The 24372-nt window shown below is 35.8% G+C and overlaps 21 non-coding genes across 21 annotated transcripts; all 21 read right to left on the reverse strand.

Moving 5' to 3' along the window:
• Positions 1-18: 18 nt before the first annotated feature.
• LOC143084488 (U2 spliceosomal RNA) lies at positions 19-211 on the reverse strand. Its single transcript, XR_012981110.1, has one exon. It is a non-coding gene; the product is annotated as a U2 spliceosomal RNA (small nuclear RNA).
• A 987-nt stretch (positions 212-1198) lies between these two features.
• LOC143084489 (U2 spliceosomal RNA) lies at positions 1199-1391 on the reverse strand. Its single transcript, XR_012981111.1, has one exon. It is a non-coding gene; the product is annotated as a U2 spliceosomal RNA (small nuclear RNA).
• Positions 1392-2378: 987 nt separating this feature from the next.
• On the reverse strand, positions 2379-2571 carry LOC143084490 (U2 spliceosomal RNA). Its single transcript, XR_012981113.1, has one exon. It is a non-coding gene; the product is annotated as a U2 spliceosomal RNA (small nuclear RNA).
• Positions 2572-3558: 987 nt separating this feature from the next.
• On the reverse strand, positions 3559-3751 carry LOC143084491 (U2 spliceosomal RNA). The gene has a single exon (XR_012981114.1). It is a non-coding gene; the product is annotated as a U2 spliceosomal RNA (small nuclear RNA).
• Positions 3752-4738: 987 nt separating this feature from the next.
• Positions 4739-4931, reverse strand: LOC143084521 (U2 spliceosomal RNA). The gene has a single exon (XR_012981142.1). It is a non-coding gene; the product is annotated as a U2 spliceosomal RNA (small nuclear RNA).
• Positions 4932-5918: 987 nt separating this feature from the next.
• LOC143084522 (U2 spliceosomal RNA) lies at positions 5919-6111 on the reverse strand. The gene has a single exon (XR_012981143.1). It is a non-coding gene; the product is annotated as a U2 spliceosomal RNA (small nuclear RNA).
• A 987-nt stretch (positions 6112-7098) lies between these two features.
• LOC143084483 (U2 spliceosomal RNA) lies at positions 7099-7291 on the reverse strand. Its single transcript, XR_012981105.1, has one exon. It is a non-coding gene; the product is annotated as a U2 spliceosomal RNA (small nuclear RNA).
• Positions 7292-8278: 987 nt separating this feature from the next.
• LOC143084523 (U2 spliceosomal RNA) lies at positions 8279-8471 on the reverse strand. The gene has a single exon (XR_012981144.1). It is a non-coding gene; the product is annotated as a U2 spliceosomal RNA (small nuclear RNA).
• Positions 8472-9458: 987 nt separating this feature from the next.
• On the reverse strand, positions 9459-9651 carry LOC143084495 (U2 spliceosomal RNA). The gene has a single exon (XR_012981118.1). It is a non-coding gene; the product is annotated as a U2 spliceosomal RNA (small nuclear RNA).
• Positions 9652-10638: 987 nt separating this feature from the next.
• On the reverse strand, positions 10639-10831 carry LOC143084524 (U2 spliceosomal RNA). Its single transcript, XR_012981145.1, has one exon. It is a non-coding gene; the product is annotated as a U2 spliceosomal RNA (small nuclear RNA).
• A 987-nt stretch (positions 10832-11818) lies between these two features.
• Positions 11819-12011, reverse strand: LOC143084525 (U2 spliceosomal RNA). Its single transcript, XR_012981146.1, has one exon. It is a non-coding gene; the product is annotated as a U2 spliceosomal RNA (small nuclear RNA).
• A 987-nt stretch (positions 12012-12998) lies between these two features.
• On the reverse strand, positions 12999-13191 carry LOC143084526 (U2 spliceosomal RNA). The gene has a single exon (XR_012981147.1). It is a non-coding gene; the product is annotated as a U2 spliceosomal RNA (small nuclear RNA).
• A 987-nt stretch (positions 13192-14178) lies between these two features.
• On the reverse strand, positions 14179-14371 carry LOC143084527 (U2 spliceosomal RNA). Its single transcript, XR_012981148.1, has one exon. It is a non-coding gene; the product is annotated as a U2 spliceosomal RNA (small nuclear RNA).
• A 987-nt stretch (positions 14372-15358) lies between these two features.
• On the reverse strand, positions 15359-15551 carry LOC143084528 (U2 spliceosomal RNA). Its single transcript, XR_012981149.1, has one exon. It is a non-coding gene; the product is annotated as a U2 spliceosomal RNA (small nuclear RNA).
• Positions 15552-16538: 987 nt separating this feature from the next.
• Positions 16539-16731, reverse strand: LOC143084530 (U2 spliceosomal RNA). Its single transcript, XR_012981151.1, has one exon. It is a non-coding gene; the product is annotated as a U2 spliceosomal RNA (small nuclear RNA).
• Positions 16732-17718: 987 nt separating this feature from the next.
• Positions 17719-17911, reverse strand: LOC143084531 (U2 spliceosomal RNA). The gene has a single exon (XR_012981152.1). It is a non-coding gene; the product is annotated as a U2 spliceosomal RNA (small nuclear RNA).
• Positions 17912-18898: 987 nt separating this feature from the next.
• On the reverse strand, positions 18899-19091 carry LOC143084532 (U2 spliceosomal RNA). The gene has a single exon (XR_012981153.1). It is a non-coding gene; the product is annotated as a U2 spliceosomal RNA (small nuclear RNA).
• Positions 19092-20078: 987 nt separating this feature from the next.
• LOC143084533 (U2 spliceosomal RNA) lies at positions 20079-20271 on the reverse strand. Its single transcript, XR_012981154.1, has one exon. It is a non-coding gene; the product is annotated as a U2 spliceosomal RNA (small nuclear RNA).
• Positions 20272-21258: 987 nt separating this feature from the next.
• LOC143084534 (U2 spliceosomal RNA) lies at positions 21259-21451 on the reverse strand. Its single transcript, XR_012981155.1, has one exon. It is a non-coding gene; the product is annotated as a U2 spliceosomal RNA (small nuclear RNA).
• Positions 21452-22438: 987 nt separating this feature from the next.
• On the reverse strand, positions 22439-22631 carry LOC143084535 (U2 spliceosomal RNA). The gene has a single exon (XR_012981156.1). It is a non-coding gene; the product is annotated as a U2 spliceosomal RNA (small nuclear RNA).
• A 986-nt stretch (positions 22632-23617) lies between these two features.
• LOC143084536 (U2 spliceosomal RNA) lies at positions 23618-23810 on the reverse strand. Its single transcript, XR_012981157.1, has one exon. It is a non-coding gene; the product is annotated as a U2 spliceosomal RNA (small nuclear RNA).
• Between the last annotated feature and the right edge of the window lie 562 nt (positions 23811-24372).

Consider the following 24372-nt stretch of genomic DNA (forward strand, 5'->3'; position numbering starts at 1 on the left):
TAATTTTCTCCCCAAACAGGGGAGTGAGCCGATCCTGGAGGTACTGCAATACCAGGCCAACTCGTGGCAAGAGCGGTGCAAGCACCTAACATCTCACCTAGTTGCAAATATCAGTTTAATATCGAAGTACCCACATGGGGTACGTATCAGATATTAAGCTGATAAGAACAGATACTACACTTTGATCTTAGCCAAAAGGCCGAGAAGCGATACTCAAATCTTTCCGAGTTTCCAAAGCCTACAAATCCTATTTCTTACTCAAACACGGTGTTTTAATTTTAACCAAAGCTACACAAATTTTGCAAATTTATATACAAAAAGCACACGAAACACGAGATCTTGATTTGCTTCAAATACCTGACAGCATGAAACGATTTCTGCATGACAAAACGGGTGTGAAAATAAAAAGCGGCTTGTGAAATACGACAAGTCGCGAGAATACATTTTTAAACGTATATCATACGTTTACGTATTTAATCTTAATCGAACGAAATAACATGATCATGTTGATTCATCCTAGGTCCGACGAACGCAGTTTTTAAAGCCTAGGAAATTTCATTAATCAGAAAATAAATTCAACGCTTTTTCACAATCAGCACGGACTTTTCACTGTCTCGTTTAGTTGACACAAACATAAACAGTTCACCTGTTCTATTTTTTAAAGGAATTGACCGGTACAGCAATTTTTAAATAAATTTTAGAAGGAGGAAAAAACTTACCGGCCGACTGCAGTTTCCATCGTTTGCCCTCGTTCTGAGGCGACGTCGCTATTAACGATGATTGAAACAGTAGAAGGGGACGTAATTCTTTTCCCCGCGTTTTTCCGTAACGCTAAAAATTTATAGAGTTTCTTTTTAGGAACGAGAATACATTAATACACTGACATGTGCTGTTATAAATACAAGCAAGCGACAACAAAAATATTACATTACAAGAAAAGAAAAGAACTTTTTAGAGAACAGACATAAAAAAAAAAAAAAAAAGAAAATGCAACTTATTTTACATGCACGAGAAGTAGAATGATTTACAACAATGAGTAAAACTATACAATTTACGCAAACTCCTTAAATAAGAAAGATATATAGAAAAAGTACACATGTAGTGCTCAGTGAAAAGCATTAGAGAATATTTTACTGGGGCTGTTTCGCAGGCTATTGAAGGGAAAGCTATTTTTCTATTTTAATTTTCTCCCCAAACAGGGGAGTGAGCCGATCCTGGAGGTACTGCAATACCAGGCCAACTCGTGGCAAGAGCGGTGCAAGCACCTAACATCTCACCTAGTTGCAAATATCAGTTTAATATCGAAGTACCCACATGGGGTACGTATCAGATATTAAGCTGATAAGAACAGATACTACACTTTGATCTTAGCCAAAAGGCCGAGAAGCGATACTCAAATCTTTCCGAGTTTCCAAAGCCTACAAATCCTATTTCTTACTCAAACACGGTGTTTTAATTTTAACCAAAGCTACACAAATTTTGCAAATTTATATACAAAAAGCACACGAAACACGAGATCTTGATTTGCTTCAAATACCTGACAGCATGAAACGATTTCTGCATGACAAAACGGGTGTGAAAATAAAAAGCGGCTTGTGAAATACGACAAGTCGCGAGAATACATTTTTAAACGTATATCATACGTTTACGTATTTAATCTTAATCGAACGAAATAACATGATCATGTTGATTCATCCTAGGTCCGACGAACGCAGTTTTTAAAGCCTAGGAAATTTCATTAATCAGAAAATAAATTCAACGCTTTTTCACAATCAGCACGGACTTTTCACTGTCTCGTTTAGTTGACACAAACATAAACAGTTCACCTGTTCTATTTTTTAAAGGAATTGACCGGTACAGCAATTTTTAAATAAATTTTAGAAGGAGGAAAAAACTTACCGGCCGACTGCAGTTTCCATCGTTTGCCCTCGTTCTGAGGCGACGTCGCTATTAACGATGATTGAAACAGTAGAAGGGGACGTAATTCTTTTCCCCGCGTTTTTCCGTAACGCTAAAAATTTATAGAGTTTCTTTTTAGGAACGAGAATACATTAATACACTGACATGTGCTGTTATAAATACAAGCAAGCGACAACAAAAATATTACATTACAAGAAAAGAAAAGAACTTTTTAGAGAACAGACATAAAAAAAAAAAAAAAAAGAAAATGCAACTTATTTTACATGCACGAGAAGTAGAATGATTTACAACAATGAGTAAAACTATACAATTTACGCAAACTCCTTAAATAAGAAAGATATATAGAAAAAGTACACATGTAGTGCTCAGTGAAAAGCATTAGAGAATATTTTACTGGGGCTGTTTCGCAGGCTATTGAAGGGAAAGCTATTTTTCTATTTTAATTTTCTCCCCAAACAGGGGAGTGAGCCGATCCTGGAGGTACTGCAATACCAGGCCAACTCGTGGCAAGAGCGGTGCAAGCACCTAACATCTCACCTAGTTGCAAATATCAGTTTAATATCGAAGTACCCACATGGGGTACGTATCAGATATTAAGCTGATAAGAACAGATACTACACTTTGATCTTAGCCAAAAGGCCGAGAAGCGATACTCAAATCTTTCCGAGTTTCCAAAGCCTACAAATCCTATTTCTTACTCAAACACGGTGTTTTAATTTTAACCAAAGCTACACAAATTTTGCAAATTTATATACAAAAAGCACACGAAACACGAGATCTTGATTTGCTTCAAATACCTGACAGCATGAAACGATTTCTGCATGACAAAACGGGTGTGAAAATAAAAAGCGGCTTGTGAAATACGACAAGTCGCGAGAATACATTTTTAAACGTATATCATACGTTTACGTATTTAATCTTAATCGAACGAAATAACATGATCATGTTGATTCATCCTAGGTCCGACGAACGCAGTTTTTAAAGCCTAGGAAATTTCATTAATCAGAAAATAAATTCAACGCTTTTTCACAATCAGCACGGACTTTTCACTGTCTCGTTTAGTTGACACAAACATAAACAGTTCACCTGTTCTATTTTTTAAAGGAATTGACCGGTACAGCAATTTTTAAATAAATTTTAGAAGGAGGAAAAAACTTACCGGCCGACTGCAGTTTCCATCGTTTGCCCTCGTTCTGAGGCGACGTCGCTATTAACGATGATTGAAACAGTAGAAGGGGACGTAATTCTTTTCCCCGCGTTTTTCCGTAACGCTAAAAATTTATAGAGTTTCTTTTTAGGAACGAGAATACATTAATACACTGACATGTGCTGTTATAAATACAAGCAAGCGACAACAAAAATATTACATTACAAGAAAAGAAAAGAACTTTTTAGAGAACAGACATAAAAAAAAAAAAAAAAAGAAAATGCAACTTATTTTACATGCACGAGAAGTAGAATGATTTACAACAATGAGTAAAACTATACAATTTACGCAAACTCCTTAAATAAGAAAGATATATAGAAAAAGTACACATGTAGTGCTCAGTGAAAAGCATTAGAGAATATTTTACTGGGGCTGTTTCGCAGGCTATTGAAGGGAAAGCTATTTTTCTATTTTAATTTTCTCCCCAAACAGGGGAGTGAGCCGATCCTGGAGGTACTGCAATACCAGGCCAACTCGTGGCAAGAGCGGTGCAAGCACCTAACATCTCACCTAGTTGCAAATATCAGTTTAATATCGAAGTACCCACATGGGGTACGTATCAGATATTAAGCTGATAAGAACAGATACTACACTTTGATCTTAGCCAAAAGGCCGAGAAGCGATACTCAAATCTTTCCGAGTTTCCAAAGCCTACAAATCCTATTTCTTACTCAAACACGGTGTTTTAATTTTAACCAAAGCTACACAAATTTTGCAAATTTATATACAAAAAGCACACGAAACACGAGATCTTGATTTGCTTCAAATACCTGACAGCATGAAACGATTTCTGCATGACAAAACGGGTGTGAAAATAAAAAGCGGCTTGTGAAATACGACAAGTCGCGAGAATACATTTTTAAACGTATATCATACGTTTACGTATTTAATCTTAATCGAACGAAATAACATGATCATGTTGATTCATCCTAGGTCCGACGAACGCAGTTTTTAAAGCCTAGGAAATTTCATTAATCAGAAAATAAATTCAACGCTTTTTCACAATCAGCACGGACTTTTCACTGTCTCGTTTAGTTGACACAAACATAAACAGTTCACCTGTTCTATTTTTTAAAGGAATTGACCGGTACAGCAATTTTTAAATAAATTTTAGAAGGAGGAAAAAACTTACCGGCCGACTGCAGTTTCCATCGTTTGCCCTCGTTCTGAGGCGACGTCGCTATTAACGATGATTGAAACAGTAGAAGGGGACGTAATTCTTTTCCCCGCGTTTTTCCGTAACGCTAAAAATTTATAGAGTTTCTTTTTAGGAACGAGAATACATTAATACACTGACATGTGCTGTTATAAATACAAGCAAGCGACAACAAAAATATTACATTACAAGAAAAGAAAAGAACTTTTTAGAGAACAGACATAAAAAAAAAAAAAAAAAGAAAATGCAACTTATTTTACATGCACGAGAAGTAGAATGATTTACAACAATGAGTAAAACTATACAATTTACGCAAACTCCTTAAATAAGAAAGATATATAGAAAAAGTACACATGTAGTGCTCAGTGAAAAGCATTAGAGAATATTTTACTGGGGCTGTTTCGCAGGCTATTGAAGGGAAAGCTATTTTTCTATTTTAATTTTCTCCCCAAACAGGGGAGTGAGCCGATCCTGGAGGTACTGCAATACCAGGCCAACTCGTGGCAAGAGCGGTGCAAGCACCTAACATCTCACCTAGTTGCAAAAATCAGTTTAATATCGAAGTACCCACATGGGGTACGTATCAGATATTAAGCTGATAAGAACAGATACTACACTTTGATCTTAGCCAAAAGGCCGAGAAGCGATACTCAAATCTTTCCGAGTTTCCAAAGCCTACAAATCCTATTTCTTACTCAAACACGGTGTTTTAATTTTAACCAAAGCTACACAAATTTTGCAAATTTATATACAAAAAGCACACGAAACACGAGATCTTGATTTGCTTCAAATACCTGACAGCATGAAACGATTTCTGCATGACAAAACGGGTGTGAAAATAAAAAGCGGCTTGTGAAATACGACAAGTCGCGAGAATACATTTTTAAACGTATATCATACGTTTACGTATTTAATCTTAATCGAACGAAATAACATGATCATGTTGATTCATCCTAGGTCCGACGAACGCAGTTTTTAAAGCCTAGGAAATTTCATTAATCAGAAAATAAATTCAACGCTTTTTCACAATCAGCACGGACTTTTCACTGTCTCGTTTAGTTGACACAAACATAAACAGTTCACCTGTTCTATTTTTTAAAGGAATTGACCGGTACAGCAATTTTTAAATAAATTTTAGAAGGAGGAAAAAACTTACCGGCCGACTGCAGTTTCCATCGTTTGCCCTCGTTCTGAGGCGACGTCGCTATTAACGATGATTGAAACAGTAGAAGGGGACGTAATTCTTTTCCCCGCGTTTTTCCGTAACGCTAAAAATTTATAGAGTTTCTTTTTAGGAACGAGAATACATTAATACACTGACATGTGCTGTTATAAATACAAGCAAGCGACAACAAAAATATTACATTACAAGAAAAGAAAAGAACTTTTTAGAGAACAGACATAAAAAAAAAAAAAAAAAGAAAATGCAACTTATTTTACATGCACGAGAAGTAGAATGATTTACAACAATGAGTAAAACTATACAATTTACGCAAACTCCTTAAATAAGAAAGATATATAGAAAAAGTACACATGTAGTGCTCAGTGAAAAGCATTAGAGAATATTTTACTGGGGCTGTTTCGCAGGCTATTGAAGGGAAAGCTATTTTTCTATTTTAATTTTCTCCCCAAACAGGGGAGTGAGCCGATCCTGGAGGTACTGCAATACCAGGCCAACTCGTGGCAAGAGCGGTGCAAGCACCTAACATCTCACCTAGTTGCAAAAATCAGTTTAATATCGAAGTACCCACATGGGGTACGTATCAGATATTAAGCTGATAAGAACAGATACTACACTTTGATCTTAGCCAAAAGGCCGAGAAGCGATACTCAAATCTTTCCGAGTTTCCAAAGCCTACAAATCCTATTTCTTACTCAAACACGGTGTTTTAATTTTAACCAAAGCTACACAAATTTTGCAAATTTATATACAAAAAGCACACGAAACACGAGATCTTGATTTGCTTCAAATACCTGACAGCATGAAACGATTTCTGCATGACAAAACGGGTGTGAAAATAAAAAGCGGCTTGTGAAATACGACAAGTCGCGAGAATACATTTTTAAACGTATATCATACGTTTACGTATTTAATCTTAATCGAACGAAATAACATGATCATGTTGATTCATCCTAGGTCCGACGAACGCAGTTTTTAAAGCCTAGGAAATTTCATTAATCAGAAAATAAATTCAACGCTTTTTCACAATCAGCACGGACTTTTCACTGTCTCGTTTAGTTGACACAAACATAAACAGTTCACCTGTTCTATTTTTTAAAGGAATTGACCGGTACAGCAATTTTTAAATAAATTTTAGAAGGAGGAAAAAACTTACCGGCCGACTGCAGTTTCCATCGTTTGCCCTCGTTCTGAGGCGACGTCGCTATTAACGATGATTGAAACAGTAGAAGGGGACGTAATTCTTTTCCCCGCGTTTTTCCGTAACGCTAAAAATTTATAGAGTTTCTTTTTAGGAACGAGAATACATTAATACACTGACATGTGCTGTTATAAATACAAGCAAGCGACAACAAAAATATTACATTACAAGAAAAGAAAAGAACTTTTTAGAGAACAGACATAAAAAAAAAAAAAAAAAGAAAATGCAACTTATTTTACATGCACGAGAAGTAGAATGATTTACAACAATGAGTAAAACTATACAATTTACGCAAACTCCTTAAATAAGAAAGATATATAGAAAAAGTACACATGTAGTGCTCAGTGAAAAGCATTAGAGAATATTTTACTGGGGCTGTTTCGCAGGCTATTGAAGGGAAAGCTATTTTTCTATTTTAATTTTCTCCCCAAACAGGGGAGTGAGCCGATCCTGGAGGTACTGCAATACCAGGCCAACTCGTGGCAAGAGCGGTGCAAGCACCTAACATCTCACCTAGTTGCAAAAATCAGTTTAATATCCAAGTACCCACATGGGGTACGTATCAGATATTAAGCTGATAAGAACAGATACTACACTTTGATCTTAGCCAAAAGGCCGAGAAGCGATACTCAAATCTTTCCGAGTTTCCAAAGCCTACAAATCCTATTTCTTACTCAAACACGGTGTTTTAATTTTAACCAAAGCTACACAAATTTTGCAAATTTATATACAAAAAGCACACGAAACACGAGATCTTGATTTGCTTCAAATACCTGACAGCATGAAACGATTTCTGCATGACAAAACGGGTGTGAAAATAAAAAGCGGCTTGTGAAATACGACAAGTCGCGAGAATACATTTTTAAACGTATATCATACGTTTACGTATTTAATCTTAATCGAACGAAATAACATGATCATGTTGATTCATCCTAGGTCCGACGAACGCAGTTTTTAAAGCCTAGGAAATTTCATTAATCAGAAAATAAATTCAACGCTTTTTCACAATCAGCACGGACTTTTCACTGTCTCGTTTAGTTGACACAAACATAAACAGTTCACCTGTTCTATTTTTTAAAGGAATTGACCGGTACAGCAATTTTTAAATAAATTTTAGAAGGAGGAAAAAACTTACCGGCCGACTGCAGTTTCCATCGTTTGCCCTCGTTCTGAGGCGACGTCGCTATTAACGATGATTGAAACAGTAGAAGGGGACGTAATTCTTTTCCCCGCGTTTTTCCGTAACGCTAAAAATTTATAGAGTTTCTTTTTAGGAACGAGAATACATTAATACACTGACATGTGCTGTTATAAATACAAGCAAGCGACAACAAAAATATTACATTACAAGAAAAGAAAAGAACTTTTTAGAGAACAGACATAAAAAAAAAAAAAAAAAGAAAATGCAACTTATTTTACATGCACGAGAAGTAGAATGATTTACAACAATGAGTAAAACTATACAATTTACGCAAACTCCTTAAATAAGAAAGATATATAGAAAAAGTACACATGTAGTGCTCAGTGAAAAGCATTAGAGAATATTTTACTGGGGCTGTTTCGCAGGCTATTGAAGGGAAAGCTATTTTTCTATTTTAATTTTCTCCCCAAACAGGGGAGTGAGCCGATCCTGGAGGTACTGCAATACCAGGCCAACTCGTGGCAAGAGCGGTGCAAGCACCTAACATCTCACCTAGTTGCAAAAATCAGTTTAATATCGAAGTACCCACATGGGGTACGTATCAGATATTAAGCTGATAAGAACAGATACTACACTTTGATCTTAGCCAAAAGGCCGAGAAGCGATACTCAAATCTTTCCGAGTTTCCAAAGCCTACAAATCCTATTTCTTACTCAAACACGGTGTTTTAATTTTAACCAAAGCTACACAAATTTTGCAAATTTATATACAAAAAGCACACGAAACACGAGATCTTGATTTGCTTCAAATACCTGACAGCATGAAACGATTTCTGCATGACAAAACGGGTGTGAAAATAAAAAGCGGCTTGTGAAATACGACAAGTCGCGAGAATACATTTTTAAACGTATATCATACGTTTACGTATTTAATCTTAATCGAACGAAATAACATGATCATGTTGATTCATCCTAGGTCCGACGAACGCAGTTTTTAAAGCCTAGGAAATTTCATTAATCAGAAAATAAATTCAACGCTTTTTCACAATCAGCACGGACTTTTCACTGTCTCGTTTAGTTGACACAAACATAAACAGTTCACCTGTTCTATTTTTTAAAGGAATTGACCGGTACAGCAATTTTTAAATAAATTTTAGAAGGAGGAAAAAACTTACCGGCCGACTGCAGTTTCCATCGTTTGCCCTCGTTCTGAGGCGACGTCGCTATTAACGATGATTGAAACAGTAGAAGGGGACGTAATTCTTTTCCCCGCGTTTTTCCGTAACGCTAAAAATTTATAGAGTTTCTTTTTAGGAACGAGAATACATTAATACACTGACATGTGCTGTTATAAATACAAGCAAGCGACAACAAAAATATTACATTACAAGAAAAGAAAAGAACTTTTTAGAGAACAGACATAAAAAAAAAAAAAAAAAGAAAATGCAACTTATTTTACATGCACGAGAAGTAGAATGATTTACAACAATGAGTAAAACTATACAATTTACGCAAACTCCTTAAATAAGAAAGATATATAGAAAAAGTACACATGTAGTGCTCAGTGAAAAGCATTAGAGAATATTTTACTGGGGCTGTTTCGCAGGCTATTGAAGGGAAAGCTATTTTTCTATTTTAATTTTCTCCCCAAACAGGGGAGTGAGCCGATCCTGGAGGTACTGCAATACCAGGCCAACTCGTGGCAAGAGCGGTGCAAGCACCTAACATCTCACCTAGTTGCAAAAATCAGTTTAATATCGAAGTACCCACATGGGGTACGTATCAGATATTAAGCTGATAAGAACAGATACTACACTTTGATGTTAGCCAAAAGGCCGAGAAGCGATACTCAAATCTTTCCGAGTTTCCAAAGCCTACAAATCCTATTTCTTACTCAAACACGGTGTTTTAATTTTAACCAAAGCTACACAAATTTTGCAAATTTATATACAAAAAGCACACGAAACACGAGATCTTGATTTGCTTCAAATACCTGACAGCATGAAACGATTTCTGCATGACAAAACGGGTGTGAAAATAAAAAGCGGCTTGTGAAATACGACAAGTCGCGAGAATACATTTTTAAACGTATATCATACGTTTACGTATTTAATCTTAATCGAACGAAATAACATGATCATGTTGATTCATCCTAGGTCCGACGAACGCAGTTTTTAAAGCCTAGGAAATTTCATTAATCAGAAAATAAATTCAACGCTTTTTCACAATCAGCACGGACTTTTCACTGTCTCGTTTAGTTGACACAAACATAAACAGTTCACCTGTTCTATTTTTTAAAGGAATTGACCGGTACAGCAATTTTTAAATAAATTTTAGAAGGAGGAAAAAACTTACCGGCCGACTGCAGTTTCCATCGTTTGCCCTCGTTCTGAGGCGACGTCGCTATTAACGATGATTGAAACAGTAGAAGGGGACGTAATTCTTTTCCCCGCGTTTTTCCGTAACGCTAAAAATTTATAGAGTTTCTTTTTAGGAACGAGAATACATTAATACACTGACATGTGCTGTTATAAATACAAGCAAGCGACAACAAAAATATTACATTACAAGAAAAGAAAAGAACTTTTTAGAGAACAGACATAAAAAAAAAAAAAAAAAGAAAATGCAACTTATTTTACATGCACGAGAAGTAGAATGATTTACAACAATGAGTAAAACTATACAATTTACGCAAACTCCTTAAATAAGAAAGATATATAGAAAAAGTACACATGTAGTGCTCAGTGAAAAGCATTAGAGAATATTTTACTGGGGCTGTTTCGCAGGCTATTGAAGGGAAAGCTATTTTTCTATTTTAATTTTCTCCCCAAACAGGGGAGTGAGCCGATCCTGGAGGTACTGCAATACCAGGCCAACTCGTGGCAAGAGCGGTGCAAGCACCTAACATCTCACCTAGTTGCAAAAATCAGTTTAATATCGAAGTACCCACATGGGGTACGTATCAGATATTAAGCTGATAAGAACAGATACTACACTTTGATCTTAGCCAAAAGGCCGAGAAGCGATACTCAAATCTTTCCGAGTTTCCAAAGCCTACAAATCCTATTTCTTACTCAAACACGGTGTTTTAATTTTAACCAAAGCTACACAAATTTTGCAAATTTATATACAAAAAGCACACGAAACACGAGATCTTGATTTGCTTCAAATACCTGACAGCATGAAACGATTTCTGCATGACAAAACGGGTGTGAAAATAAAAAGCGGCTTGTGAAATACGACAAGTCGCGAGAATACATTTTTAAACGTATATCATACGTTTACGTATTTAATCTTAATCGAACGAAATAACATGATCATGTTGATTCATCCTAGGTCCGACGAACGCAGTTTTTAAAGCCTAGGAAATTTCATTAATCAGAAAATAAATTCAACGCTTTTTCACAATCAGCACGGACTTTTCACTGTCTCGTTTAGTTGACACAAACATAAACAGTTCACCTGTTCTATTTTTTAAAGGAATTGACCGGTACAGCAATTTTTAAATAAATTTTAGAAGGAGGAAAAAACTTACCGGCCGACTGCAGTTTCCATCGTTTGCCCTCGTTCTGAGGCGACGTCGCTATTAACGATGATTGAAACAGTAGAAGGGGACGTAATTCTTTTCCCCGCGTTTTTCCGTAACGCTAAAAATTTATAGAGTTTCTTTTTAGGAACGAGAATACATTAATACACTGACATGTGCTGTTATAAATACAAGCAAGCGACAACAAAAATATTACATTACAAGAAAAGAAAAGAACTTTTTAGAGAACAGACATAAAAAAAAAAAAAAAAAGAAAATGCAACTTATTTTACATGCACGAGAAGTAGAATGATTTACAACAATGAGTAAAACTATACAATTTACGCAAACTCCTTAAATAAGAAAGATATATAGAAAAAGTACACATGTAGTGCTCAGTGAAAAGCATTAGAGAATATTTTACTGGGGCTGTTTCGCAGGCTATTGAAGGGAAAGCTATTTTTCTATTTTAATTTTCTCCCCAAACAGGGGAGTGAGCCGATCCTGGAGGTACTGCAATACCAGGCCAACTCGTGGCAAGAGCGGTGCAAGCACCTAACATCTCACCTAGTTGCAAAAATCAGTTTAATATCGAAGTACCCACATGGGGTACGTATCAGATATTAAGCTGATAAGAACAGATACTACACTTTGATCTTAGCCAAAAGGCCGAGAAGCGATACTCAAATCTTTCCGAGTTTCCAAAGCCTACAAATCCTATTTCTTACTCAAACACGGTGTTTTAATTTTAACCAAAGCTACACAAATTTTGCAAATTTATATACAAAAAGCACACGAAACACGAGATCTTGATTTGCTTCAAATACCTGACAGCATGAAACGATTTCTGCATGACAAAACGGGTGTGAAAATAAAAAGCGGCTTGTGAAATACGACAAGTCGCGAGAATACATTTTTAAACGTATATCATACGTTTACGTATTTAATCTTAATCGAACGAAATAACATGATCATGTTGATTCATCCTAGGTCCGACGAACGCAGTTTTTAAAGCCTAGGAAATTTCATTAATCAGAAAATAAATTCAACGCTTTTTCACAATCAGCACGGACTTTTCACTGTCTCGTTTAGTTGACACAAACATAAACAGTTCACCTGTTCTATTTTTTAAAGGAATTGACCGGTACAGCAATTTTTAAATAAATTTTAGAAGGAGGAAAAAACTTACCGGCCGACTGCAGTTTCCATCGTTTGCCCTCGTTCTGAGGCGACGTCGCTATTAACGATGATTGAAACAGTAGAAGGGGACGTAATTCTTTTCCCCGCGTTTTTCCGTAACGCTAAAAATTTATAGAGTTTCTTTTTAGGAACGAGAATACATTAATACACTGACATGTGCTGTTATAAATACAAGCAAGCGACAACAAAAATATTACATTACAAGAAAAGAAAAGAACTTTTTAGAGAACAGACATAAAAAAAAAAAAAAAAAGAAAATGCAACTTATTTTACATGCACGAGAAGTAGAATGATTTACAACAATGAGTAAAACTATACAATTTACGCAAACTCCTTAAATAAGAAAGATATATAGAAAAAGTACACATGTAGTGCTCAGTGAAAAGCATTAGAGAATATTTTACTGGGGCTGTTTCGCAGGCTATTGAAGGGAAAGCTATTTTTCTATTTTAATTTTCTCCCCAAACAGGGGAGTGAGCCGATCCTGGAGGTACTGCAATACCAGGCCAACTCGTGGCAAGAGCGGTGCAAGCACCTAACATCTCACCTAGTTGCAAAAATCAGTTTAATATCGAAGTACCCACATGGGGTACGTATCAGATATTAAGCTGATAAGAACAGATACTACACTTTGATCTTAGCCAAAAGGCCGAGAAGCGATACTCAAATCTTTCCGAGTTTCCAAAGCCTACAAATCCTATTTCTTACTCAAACACGGTGTTTTAATTTTAACCAAAGCTACACAAATTTTGCAAATTTATATACAAAAAGCACACGAAACACGAGATCTTGATTTGCTTCAAATACCTGACAGCATGAAACGATTTCTGCATGACAAAACGGGTGTGAAAATAAAAAGCGGCTTGTGAAATACGACAAGTCGCGAGAATACATTTTTAAACGTATATCATACGTTTACGTATTTAATCTTAATCGAACGAAATAACATGATCATGTTGATTCATCCTAGGTCCGACGAACGCAGTTTTTAAAGCCTAGGAAATTTCATTAATCAGAAAATAAATTCAACGCTTTTTCACAATCAGCACGGACTTTTCACTGTCTCGTTTAGTTGACACAAACATAAACAGTTCACCTGTTCTATTTTTTAAAGGAATTGACCGGTACAGCAATTTTTAAATAAATTTTAGAAGGAGGAAAAAACTTACCGGCCGACTGCAGTTTCCATCGTTTGCCCTCGTTCTGAGGCGACGTCGCTATTAACGATGATTGAAACAGTAGAAGGGGACGTAATTCTTTTCCCCGCGTTTTTCCGTAACGCTAAAAATTTATAGAGTTTCTTTTTAGGAACGAGAATACATTAATACACTGACATGTGCTGTTATAAATACAAGCAAGCGACAACAAAAATATTACATTACAAGAAAAGAAAAGAACTTTTTAGAGAACAGACATAAAAAAAAAAAAAAAAAGAAAATGCAACTTATTTTACATGCACGAGAAGTAGAATGATTTACAACAATGAGTAAAACTATACAATTTACGCAAACTCCTTAAATAAGAAAGATATATAGAAAAAGTACACATGTAGTGCTCAGTGAAAAGCATTAGAGAATATTTTACTGGGGCTGTTTCGCAGGCTATTGAAGGGAAAGCTATTTTTCTATTTTAATTTTCTCCCCAAACAGGGGAGTGAGCCGATCCTGGAGGTACTGCAATACCAGGCCAACTCGTGGCAAGAGCGGTGCAAGCACCTAACATCTCACCTAGTTGCAAAAATCAGTTTAATATCGAAGTACCCACATGGGGTACGTATCAGATATTAAGCTGATAAGAACAGATACTACACTTTGATCTTAGCCAAAAGGCCGAGAAGCGATACTCAAATCTTTCCGAGTTTCCAAAGCCTACAAATCCTATTTCTTACTCAAACACGGTGTTTTAATTTTAACCAAAGCTACACAAATTTTGCAAATTTATATACAAAAAGCACACGAAACACGAGATCTTGATTTGCTTCAAATACCTGACAGCATGAAACGATTTCTGCATGACAAAACGGGTGTGAAAATAAAAAGCGGCTTGTGAAATACGACAAGTCGCGAGAATACATTTTTAAACGTATATCATACGTTTACGTATTTAATCTTAATCGAACGAAATAACATGATCATGTTGATTCATCCTAGGTCCGACGAACGCAGTTTTTAAAGCCTAGGAAATTTCATTAATCAGAAAATAAATTCAACGCTTTTTCACAATCAGCACGGACTTTTCACTGTCTCGTTTAGTTGACACAAACATAAACAGTTCACCTGTTCTATTTTTTAAAGGAATTGACCGGTACAGCAATTTTTAAATAAATTTTAGAAGGAGGAAAAAACTTACCGGCCGACTGCAGTTTCCATCGTTTGCCCTCGTTCTGAGGCGACGTCGCTATTAACGATGATTGAAACAGTAGAAGGGGACGTAATTCTTTTCCCCGCGTTTTTCCGTAACGCTAAAAATTTATAGAGTTTCTTTTTAGGAACGAGAATACATTAATACACTGACATGTGCTGTTATAAATACAAGCAAGCGACAACAAAAATATTACATTACAAGAAAAGAAAAGAACTTTTTAGAGAACAGACATAAAAAAAAAAAAAAAAAGAAAATGCAACTTATTTTACATGCACGAGAAGTAGAATGATTTACAACAATGAGTAAAACTATACAATTTACGCAAACTCCTTAAATAAGAAAGATATATAGAAAAAGTACACATGTAGTGCTCAGTGAAAAGCATTAGAGAATATTTTACTGGGGCTGTTTCGCAGGCTATTGAAGGGAAAGCTATTTTTCTATTTTAATTTTCTCCCCAAACAGGGGAGTGAGCCGATCCTGGAGGTACTGCAATACCAGGCCAACTCGTGGCAAGAGCGGTGCAAGCACCTAACATCTCACCTAGTTGCAAAAATCAGTTTAATATCGAAGTACCCACATGGGGTACGTATCAGATATTAAGCTGATAAGAACAGATACTACACTTTGATCTTAGCCAAAAGGCCGAGAAGCGATACTCAAATCTTTCCGAGTTTCCAAAGCCTACAAATCCTATTTCTTACTCAAACACGGTGTTTTAATTTTAACCAAAGCTACACAAATTTTGCAAATTTATATACAAAAAGCACACGAAACACGAGATCTTGATTTGCTTCAAATACCTGACAGCATGAAACGATTTCTGCATGACAAAACGGGTGTGAAAATAAAAAGCGGCTTGTGAAATACGACAAGTCGCGAGAATACATTTTTAAACGTATATCATACGTTTACGTATTTAATCTTAATCGAACGAAATAACATGATCATGTTGATTCATCCTAGGTCCGACGAACGCAGTTTTTAAAGCCTAGGAAATTTCATTAATCAGAAAATAAATTCAACGCTTTTTCACAATCAGCACGGACTTTTCACTGTCTCGTTTAGTTGACACAAACATAAACAGTTCACCTGTTCTATTTTTTAAAGGAATTGACCGGTACAGCAATTTTTAAATAAATTTTAGAAGGAGGAAAAAACTTACCGGCCGACTGCAGTTTCCATCGTTTGCCCTCGTTCTGAGGCGACGTCGCTATTAACGATGATTGAAACAGTAGAAGGGGACGTAATTCTTTTCCCCGCGTTTTTCCGTAACGCTAAAAATTTATAGAGTTTCTTTTTAGGAACGAGAATACATTAATACACTGACATGTGCTGTTATAAATACAAGCAAGCGACAACAAAAATATTACATTACAAGAAAAGAAAAGAACTTTTTAGAGAACAGACATAAAAAAAAAAAAAAAAAGAAAATGCAACTTATTTTACATGCACGAGAAGTAGAATGATTTACAACAATGAGTAAAACTATACAATTTACGCAAACTCCTTAAATAAGAAAGATATATAGAAAAAGTACACATGTAGTGCTCAGTGAAAAGCATTAGAGAATATTTTACTGGGGCTGTTTCGCAGGCTATTGAAGGGAAAGCTATTTTTCTATTTTAATTTTCTCCCCAAACAGGGGAGTGAGCCGATCCTGGAGGTACTGCAATACCAGGCCAACTCGTGGCAAGAGCGGTGCAAGCACCTAACATCTCACCTAGTTGCAAAAATCAGTTTAATATCGAAGTACCCACATGGGGTACGTATCAGATATTAAGCTGATAAGAACAGATACTACACTTTGATCTTAGCCAAAAGGCCGAGAAGCGATACTCAAATCTTTCCGAGTTTCCAAAGCCTACAAATCCTATTTCTTACTCAAACACGGTGTTTTAATTTTAACCAAAGCTACACAAATTTTGCAAATTTATATACAAAAAGCACACGAAACACGAGATCTTGATTTGCTTCAAATACCTGACAGCATGAAACGATTTCTGCATGACAAAACGGGTGTGAAAATAAAAAGCGGCTTGTGAAATACGACAAGTCGCGAGAATACATTTTTAAACGTATATCATACGTTTACGTATTTAATCTTAATCGAACGAAATAACATGATCATGTTGATTCATCCTAGGTCCGACGAACGCAGTTTTTAAAGCCTAGGAAATTTCATTAATCAGAAAATAAATTCAACGCTTTTTCACAATCAGCACGGACTTTTCACTGTCTCGTTTAGTTGACACAAACATAAACAGTTCACCTGTTCTATTTTTTAAAGGAATTGACCGGTACAGCAATTTTTAAATAAATTTTAGAAGGAGGAAAAAACTTACCGGCCGACTGCAGTTTCCATCGTTTGCCCTCGTTCTGAGGCGACGTCGCTATTAACGATGATTGAAACAGTAGAAGGGGACGTAATTCTTTTCCCCGCGTTTTTCCGTAACGCTAAAAATTTATAGAGTTTCTTTTTAGGAACGAGAATACATTAATACACTGACATGTGCTGTTATAAATACAAGCAAGCGACAACAAAAATATTACATTACAAGAAAAGAAAAGAACTTTTTAGAGAACAGACATAAAAAAAAAAAAAAAAAGAAAATGCAACTTATTTTACATGCACGAGAAGTAGAATGATTTACAACAATGAGTAAAACTATACAATTTACGCAAACTCCTTAAATAAGAAAGATATATAGAAAAAGTACACATGTAGTGCTCAGTGAAAAGCATTAGAGAATATTTTACTGGGGCTGTTTCGCAGGCTATTGAAGGGAAAGCTATTTTTCTATTTTAATTTTCTCCCCAAACAGGGGAGTGAGCCGATCCTGGAGGTACTGCAATACCAGGCCAACTCGTGGCAAGAGCGGTGCAAGCACCTAACATCTCACCTAGTTGCAAAAATCAGTTTAATATCGAAGTACCCACATGGGGTACGTATCAGATATTAAGCTGATAAGAACAGATACTACACTTTGATCTTAGCCAAAAGGCCGAGAAGCGATACTCAAATCTTTCCGAGTTTCCAAAGCCTACAAATCCTATTTCTTACTCAAACACGGTGTTTTAATTTTAACCAAAGCTACACAAATTTTGCAAATTTATATACAAAAAGCACACGAAACACGAGATCTTGATTTGCTTCAAATACCTGACAGCATGAAACGATTTCTGCATGACAAAACGGGTGTGAAAATAAAAAGCGGCTTGTGAAATACGACAAGTCGCGAGAATACATTTTTAAACGTATATCATACGTTTACGTATTTAATCTTAATCGAACGAAATAACATGATCATGTTGATTCATCCTAGGTCCGACGAACGCAGTTTTTAAAGCCTAGGAAATTTCATTAATCAGAAAATAAATTCAACGCTTTTTCACAATCAGCACGGACTTTTCACTGTCTCGTTTAGTTGACACAAACATAAACAGTTCACCTGTTCTATTTTTTAAAGGAATTGACCGGTACAGCAATTTTTAAATAAATTTTAGAAGGAGGAAAAAACTTACCGGCCGACTGCAGTTTCCATCGTTTGCCCTCGTTCTGAGGCGACGTCGCTATTAACGATGATTGAAACAGTAGAAGGGGACGTAATTCTTTTCCCCGCGTTTTTCCGTAACGCTAAAAATTTATAGAGTTTCTTTTTAGGAACGAGAATACATTAATACACTGACATGTGCTGTTATAAATACAAGCAAGCGACAACAAAAATATTACATTACAAGAAAAGAAAAGAACTTTTTAGAGAACAGACATAAAAAAAAAAAAAAAAAGAAAATGCAACTTATTTTACATGCACGAGAAGTAGAATGATTTACAACAATGAGTAAAACTATACAATTTACGCAAACTCCTTAAATAAGAAAGATATATAGAAAAAGTACACATGTAGTGCTCAGTGAAAAGCATTAGAGAATATTTTACTGGGGCTGTTTCGCAGGCTATTGAAGGGAAAGCTATTTTTCTATTTTAATTTTCTCCCCAAACAGGGGAGTGAGCCGATCCTGGAGGTACTGCAATACCAGGCCAACTCGTGGCAAGAGCGGTGCAAGCACCTAACATCTCACCTAGTTGCAAAAATCAGTTTAATATCGAAGTACCCACATGGGGTACGTATCAGATATTAAGCTGATAAGAACAGATACTACACTTTGATCTTAGCCAAAAGGCCGAGAAGCGATACTCAAATCTTTCCGAGTTTCCAAAGCCTACAAATCCTATTTCTTACTCAAACACGGTGTTTTAATTTTAACCAAAGCTACACAAATTTTGCAAATTTATATACAAAAAGCACACGAAACACGAGATCTTGATTTGCTTCAAATACCTGACAGCATGAAACGATTTCTGCATGACAAAACGGGTGTGAAAATAAAAAGCGGCTTGTGAAATACGACAAGTCGCGAGAATACATTTTTAAACGTATATCATACGTTTACGTATTTAATCTTAATCGAACGAAATAACATGATCATGTTGATTCATCCTAGGTCCGACGAACGCAGTTTTTAAAGCCTAGGAAATTTCATTAATCAGAAAATAAATTCAACGCTTTTTCACAATCAGCACGGACTTTTCACTGTCTCGTTTAGTTGACACAAACATAAACAGTTCACCTGTTCTATTTTTTAAAGGAATTGACCGGTACAGCAATTTTTAAATAAATTTTAGAAGGAGGAAAAAACTTACCGGCCGACTGCAGTTTCCATCGTTTGCCCTCGTTCTGAGGCGACGTCGCTATTAACGATGATTGAAACAGTAGAAGGGGACGTAATTCTTTTCCCCGCGTTTTTCCGTAACGCTAAAAATTTATAGAGTTTCTTTTTAGGAACGAGAATACATTAATACACTGACATGTGCTGTTATAAATACAAGCAAGCGACAACAAAAATATTACATTACAAGAAAAGAAAAGAACTTTTTAGAGAACAGACATAAAAAAAAAAAAAAAAAGAAAATGCAACTTATTTTACATGCACGAGAAGTAGAATGATTTACAACAATGAGTAAAACTATACAATTTACGCAAACTCCTTAAATAAGAAAGATATATAGAAAAAGTACACATGTAGTGCTCAGTGAAAAGCATTAGAGAATATTTTACTGGGGCTGTTTCGCAGGCTATTGAAGGGAAAGCTATTTTTCTATTTTAATTTTCTCCCCAAACAGGGGAGTGAGCCGATCCTGGAGGTACTGCAATACCAGGCCAACTCGTGGCAAGAGCGGTGCAAGCACCTAACATCTCACCTAGTTGCAAAAATCAGTTTAATATCGAAGTACCCACATGGGGTACGTATCAGATATTAAGCTGATAAGAACAGATACTACACTTTGATCTTAGCCAAAAGGCCGAGAAGCGATACTCAAATCTTTCCGAGTTTCCAAAGCCTACAAATCCTATTTCTTACTCAAACACGGTGTTTTAATTTTAACCAAAGCTACACAAATTTTGCAAATTTATATACAAAAAGCACACGAAACACGAGATCTTGATTTGCTTCAAATACCTGACAGCATGAAACGATTTCTGCATGACAAAACGGGTGTGAAAATAAAAAGCGGCTTGTGAAATACGACAAGTCGCGAGAATACATTTTTAAACGTATATCATACGTTTACGTATTTAATCTTAATCGAACGAAATAACATGATCATGTTGATTCATCCTAGGTCCGACGAACGCAGTTTTTAAAGCCTAGGAAATTTCATTAATCAGAAAATAAATTCAACGCTTTTTCACAATCAGCACGGACTTTTCACTGTCTCGTTTAGTTGACACAAACATAAACAGTTCACCTGTTCTATTTTTTAAAGGAATTGACCGGTACAGCAATTTTTAAATAAATTTTAGAAGGAGGAAAAAACTTACCGGCCGACTGCAGTTTCCATCGTTTGCCCTCGTTCTGAGGCGACGTCGCTATTAACGATGATTGAAACAGTAGAAGGGGACGTAATTCTTTTCCCCGCGTTTTTCCGTAACGCTAAAAATTTATAGAGTTTCTTTTTAGGAACGAGAATACATTAATACACTGACATGTGCTGTTATAAATACAAGCAAGCGACAACAAAAATATTACATTACAAGAAAAGAAAAGAACTTTTTAGAGAACAGACATAAAAAAAAAAAAAAAAAGAAAATGCAACTTATTTTACATGCACGAGAAGTAGAATGATTTACAACAATGAGTAAAACTATACAATTTACGCAAACTCCTTAAATAAGAAAGATATATAGAAAAAGTACACATGTAGTGCTCAGTGAAAAGCATTAGAGAATATTTTACTGGGGCTGTTTCGCAGGCTATTGAAGGGAAAGCTATTTTTCTATTTTAATTTTCTCCCCAAACAGGGGAGTGAGCCGATCCTGGAGGTACTGCAATACCAGGCCAACTCGTGGCAAGAGCGGTGCAAGCACCTAACATCTCACCTAGTTGCAAAAATCAGTTTAATATCGAAGTACCCACATGGGGTACGTATCAGATATTAAGCTGATAAGAACAGATACTACACTTTGATCTTAGCCAAAAGGCCGAGAAGCGATACTCAAATCTTTCCGAGTTTCCAAAGCCTACAAATCCTATTTCTTACTCAAACACGGTGTTTTAATTTTAACCAAAGCTACACAAATTTTGCAAATTTATATACAAAAAGCACACGAAACACGAGATCTTGATTTGCTTCAAATACCTGACAGCATGAAACGATTTCTGCATGACAAAACGGGTGTGAAAATAAAAAGCGGCTTGTGAAATACGACAAGTCGCGAGAATACATTTTTAAACGTATATCATACGTTTACGTATTTAATCTTAATCGAACGAAATAACATGATCATGTTGATTCATCCTAGGTCCGACGAACGCAGTTTTTAAAGCCTAGGAAATTTCATTAATCAGAAAATAAATTCAACGCTTTTTCACAATCAGCACGGACTTTTCACTGTCTCGTTTAGTTGACACAAACATAAACAGTTCACCTGTTCTATTTTTTAAAGGAATTGACCGGTACAGCAATTTTTAAATAAATTTTAGAAGGAGGAAAAAACTTACCGGCCGACTGCAGTTTCCATCGTTTGCCCTCGTTCTGAGGCGACGTCGCTATTAACGATGATTGAAACAGTAGAAGGGGACGTAATTCTTTTCCCCGCGTTTTTCCGTAACGCTAAAAATTTATAGAGTTTCTTTTTAGGAACGAGAATACATTAATACACTGACATGTGCTGTTATAAATACAAGCAAGCGACAACAAAAATATTACATTACAAGAAAAGAAAAGAACTTTTTAGAGAACAGACATAAAAAAAAAAAAAAAAAGAAAATGCAACTTATTTTACATGCACGAGAAGTAGAATGATTTACAACAATGAGTAAAACTATACAATTTACGCAAACTCCTTAAATAAGAAAGATATATAGAAAAAGTACACATGTAGTGCTCAGTGAAAAGCATTAGAGAATATTTTACTGGGGCTGTTTCGCAGGCTATTGAAGGGAAAGCTATTTTTCTATTTTAATTTTCTCCCCAAACAGGGGAGTGAGCCGATCCTGGAGGTACTGCAATACCAGGCCAACTCGTGGCAAGAGCGGTGCAAGCACCTAACATCTCACCTAGTTGCAAAAATCAGTTTAATATCGAAGTACCCACATGGGGTACGTATCAGATATTAAGCTGATAAGAACAGATACTACACTTTGATCTTAGCCAAAAGGCCGAGAAGCGATACTCAAATCTTTCCGAGTTTCCAAAGCCTACAAATCCTATTTCTTACTCAAACACGGTGTTTTAATTTTAACCAAAGCTACACAAATTTTGCAAATTTATATACAAAAAGCACACGAAACACGAGATCTTGATTTGCTTCAAATACCTGACAGCATGAAACGATTTCTGCATGACAAAACGGGTGTGAAAATAAAAAGCGGCTTGTGAAATACGACAAGTCGCGAGAATACATTTTTAAACGTATATCATACGTTTACGTATTTAATCTTAATCGAACGAAATAACATGATCATGTTGATTCATCCTAGGTCCGACGAACGCAGTTTTTAAAGCCTAGGAAATTTCATTAATCAGAAAATAAATTCAACGCTTTTTCACAATCAGCACGGACTTTTCACTGTCTCGTTTAGTTGACACAAACATAAACAGTTCACCTGTTCTATTTTTTAAAGGAATTGACCGGTACAGCAATTTTTAAATAAATTTTAGAAGGAGGAAAAAACTTACCGGCCGACTGCAGTTTCCATCGTTTGCCCTCGTTCTGAGGCGACGTCGCTATTAACGATGATTGAAACAGTAGAAGGGACGTAATTCTTTTCCCCGCGTTTTTCCGTAACGCTAAAAATTTATAGAGTTTCTTTTTAGGAACGAGAATACATTAATACACTGACATGTGCTGTTATAAATACAAGCAAGCGACAACAAAAATATTACATTACAAGAAAAGAAAAGAACTTTTTAGAGAACAGACATAAAAAAAAAAAAAAAAAGAAAATGCAACTTATTTTACATGCACGAGAAGTAGAATGATTTACAACAATGAGTAAAACTATACAATTTACGCAAACTCCTTAAATAAGAAAGATATATAGAAAAAGTACACATGTAGTGCTCAGTGAAAAGCATTAGAGAATATTTTACTGGGGCTGTTTCGCAGGCTATTGAAGGGAAAGCTATTTTTCTATTTTAATTTTCTCCCCAAACAGGGGAGTGAGCCGATCCTGGAGGTACTGCAATACCAGGCCAACTCGTGGCAAGAGCGGTGCAAGCACCTAACATCTCACCTAGTTGCAAAAATCAGTTTAATATCGAAGTACCCACATGGGGTACGTATCAGATATTAAGCTGATAAGAACAGATACTACACTTTGATCTTAGCCAAAAGGCCGAGAAGCGATACTCAAATCTTTCCGAGTTTCCAAAGCCTACAAATCCTATTTCTTACTCAAACACGGTGTTTTAATTTTAACCAAAGCTACACAAATTTTGCAAATTTATATACAAAAAGCACACGAAACACGAGATCTTGATTTGCTTCAAATACCTGACAGCATGAAACGATTTCTGCATGACAAAACGGGTGTGAAAATAAAAAGCGGCTTGTGAAATACGACAAGTCGCGAGAATACATTTTTAAACGTATATCATACGTTTACGTATTTAATCTTAATCGAACGAAATAACATGATCATGTTGATTCATCCTAGGTCCGACGAACGCAGTTTTAAAGCCTAGGAAATTTCATTAATCAGAAAATAAATTCAACGCTTTTTCACAATCAGCACGGACTTTTCACTGTCTCGTTTAGTTGACACAAACATAAACAGTTCACCTGTTCTATTTTTTAAAGGAATTGACCGGTACAGCAATTTTTAAATAAATTTTAGAAGGAGGAAAAAACTTACCGGCCGACTGCAGTTTCCATCGTTTGCCCTCGTTCTGAGGCGACGTCGCTATTAA

Source organism: Mytilus galloprovincialis, chromosome 7 (genome assembly GCF_965363235.1).
Source record: "Mytilus galloprovincialis chromosome 7, xbMytGall1.hap1.1, whole genome shotgun sequence".
In the NCBI taxonomy this organism is placed as follows: domain Eukaryota; kingdom Metazoa; phylum Mollusca; class Bivalvia; order Mytilida; family Mytilidae; genus Mytilus; species Mytilus galloprovincialis.